A 3,454-nucleotide genomic window follows, 5' to 3' on the forward strand; every position below is an offset into this window, starting at 1 on the left:
AGCCAGAGGCACTGTTACCTGGCATCTATTCCCTGTCCTTTAACTAAGTCATGATTCTTCCCAAGAGTGCATCTTTCACCTTCTCCTATATTAGGGAGTCGTTGGTGGTAGCTTCTCAAATGTCAGATGGTTTATAACTTCTGGTTCTGTGTCTGATTTTTTTCAATGAGCACTATAAGTCTAAGCAATTGCGGGGTTTGGGAAAGAAATTTTATTTGGAGGAGTAGAGTCAGAAAAGCATAAACTTCCTGGATAGAGACCTAGTCTGAAATCCCAATTAAATCCTGGAAAAGGTGTTTGATGGTAAGTCCCTGAAAATTCCTCAACCTCAGTTTCCTCATTATGAAATAGAAGGAAATCTATTTTGATTTGACGTGTTGGGGGAAAATGAAAGCTATAAACAATCTGTGGGAAGGACTTGGCATAGTACCTGCATATAGTAAATACTTTGGGCTCCCTCCCTGATTCCATGCTTTTGCTGATGCGGTTTTGCTGTCCTTTCCACTGGATGTGAAATAGATGTCTCTGTTCCTTGAGTTTGGACTCAGTCACCTGACTTGCTTTGGCCAATGAAATTGGGTCCCAGTGACAACGTGCCAGTTCCAAACCGAGGCATTAAAAGGAAATATATGTTTCTATTAGCTCTCTTGCACTTCTTTCCTCACCATGAGGTGAGCCTTTCCAGACACCTCAGCCTGTGTTGTATAATGAACAGATACAGAGCAGACCTGAGCCCAATCCTCAATGAGAAACTAAGCCCAGTAAGCCTGACAAGTAAAGCAGAGTTTCCCAGCCAAACTCAGACTAAACTAGTTGATGCTCTGCCCAACCACAAATGAGCAAGACTATATTATTATTATTATTATTATTATTATTATTATTATTATTATTATTTATTAGCCAGAGTTTGGAGGTGGTTTGCTACACACCAAGAGCTGACATACAATACTGGAAAAAAAATGTTTTCTGGTTTAAAACGACTTTTGACTAGCAGTTCCCATACATGCTTTCCTATCTATCATCTCACTGAATTACCAATGAAAATATGGCAAAAGGTGAAAAACTGTACTATCCCCAAAACTTAGGCTGAAAGGCAATCCATGAATCTGGAAAGAACAGATATAATCCAGACATAACTGCATCTAAAAATTAATAACAACAGAACTGAAAATTGAAGAGCAACCCCTCTCTACTGCCTGTGTATGCTCCCAACTCTTAGGTAATAAAAGCAGAATATTAACCCCCTCCCCTATCCACTCCCCAAATGGTCCATAACTAAGCACCATTTTTTTCTACATCTGGAATAAGATTACAACACCAAAAAATGACCTGAATAGTAGTTAAGGCAATATGTGTTTGAGTATATCTGGGGCAGTAGGAATTCCATGAGAAAAGTGCCACAGGCAGGAGCAGAGGCAAAGAGACCCCTGGTAGCAGTGCATTCCGGGAACTGTAGATTTTCACATACAACATTCAGAGTCCAGTAGTATGGGTGCAAGAAAAAGACACCACCCCAATAAAGAAAGTGAAAGGCTGCCAGAAATAAGAACTGGAACCATCAACTGCACAGATTTATTTGCCCGTTAACTCAATGTCTGTGATAAATTCAACCACAGCACAAGTGGACAGAGAATATAACCAAAGCCTGGCTGTTGAAAAGTGCTGAAATCTGGTCTGAAAGAAAATACAGCATAAAAATAGATCTTACGTCAGGACAGCAATATCTAACAAAATTACATAAGCATTTTCCCTTTGACCCACCAAGTCCACATCTCAGAATCTGAAGACACGTTTGCACAAATACCAGACAATATGTGCTCAAGATTATTCAGAGGACTGGTTAGACAAACCAGGGTATCTCCACCCAGTGGACTACTCAGCTACCACACAAAAAGCATGATGAAAGGCTGCATGTACCAATGTAGAGTGAGCTCCAAGATACACTAAGTGACAAACACAAGGTTCAAAACAGTGTATAGAATATGATACCTTTTGTGTAAGAAACAACAGGAGATACATACACACACACAATTATTTTTGTCAAAAGAAATAATGGAAGGATAACCTACAACTAGTACAGATGGTTACCTGTAGAAGCCACGGGTAACAGAAGAGTAATAGAATGAAGGGGAGGGGAACGGAAGCAAGGATTTTCTGAGTATCCACTCTTACATCCTTTAGACTCTTGAACCACAGAAATGTTTTGCACATTCCAAAAATAAATAAAGTTTGATCCCAAAGGAAAAAAAGCAAACTCTAAAGTTGAAAATACAGAAAATAAACATTTCAACTGGCATTTGAAATCAGTATTTGGATTACGAATCCTGAAGAATAATATAACAACAAAATGGAATGTGTGGGCCTTTGTTAAGATCCTGATTCAGGCAACCCAACTTCAAAAGAAGAGTTGAGACAATCAGGTAAACATGATTATGGAGTGGAAATGAGATAAGACTAAGAACTTGTTATTTTCCTCAAACGCTGTAATAGTGTGGTGGTTACATGGGGAAAGTTCTTATCAGTTAGAGATGCATAATGAATTATTTAAGGATGAATTGATATGATATCTGGGAATTGCTTTGAAAGCTGTCAGCAAGGAGAAAAACAGTGCTGGGTGTGAAGGAGGTTGAACAGAGCAAACAAGACTGGCAAAATACTGATAACTGTCAGAACCAGGTAGTGGGTACGTGCAGGTTCATTTATTAATCGAGGTACTTTCATGTATGTGTGAAAACATCTGTAATAAAAAGACATCAATTTGAGCTGTTAAAAACAAATGCAATAATTCTATATGTACTGACATAGGAATATCTTCAAAATATATTTATTAAGTGAAAAACTAAAAAGGTGCTGAAAAATGTGAAAACATTATCTTATCTGAGTGAAATATGTGTGTGTGCCATAAGTATGCAAAAAAATATTTCTGGTGGATGCCATGAAACTGTTGATCGTGGTTACCACCAGCAAGGGGTTAGGTTGTGGAGGAAGAGACTTACTTTTTATTTTACACCATTCTTTGCTGCTTGATGTTTTAACCTGTGAATATACCACTTTAATAATATAGTTTTAACATTTATCTTTTAAAAAACAAAAGAGAAAAAGCTGATTCTAGATAAATCTTGGTTTTCTGATTATAAATGAGAAAAATAAATATGAAATTATTTACAAATCTGTAAAACAAAGAAAAAAGAACACACAGAGGTTATGCAATGTCCCTGGAAATAACCTATCAGACAGTCCAGAATAAAATTTCCTGACCAGGAAAGAGGGTGTGTGTGTGTGTGTGTGTGGGTGTGTACTTTTTTTTTTTTTTTTTTTCCTGCGATATGCGGGCCCCTCACTGTCGTGGCCTCTCCCGTTGCCGGACACGCAAGCTCAGCGGCCATGGCCCACGGGCCCAGCCGCTCCGCGGCATGTGGGATCCTCCCAGACCGGGGCACGAACCCGTATCCCC

Source organism: Lipotes vexillifer, unplaced genomic scaffold (genome assembly GCF_000442215.2).
Source record: "Lipotes vexillifer unplaced genomic scaffold, Lipotes_vexillifer_v1.1 scaffold803, whole genome shotgun sequence".
Classification (NCBI taxonomy): domain Eukaryota; kingdom Metazoa; phylum Chordata; class Mammalia; order Artiodactyla; family Lipotidae; genus Lipotes; species Lipotes vexillifer.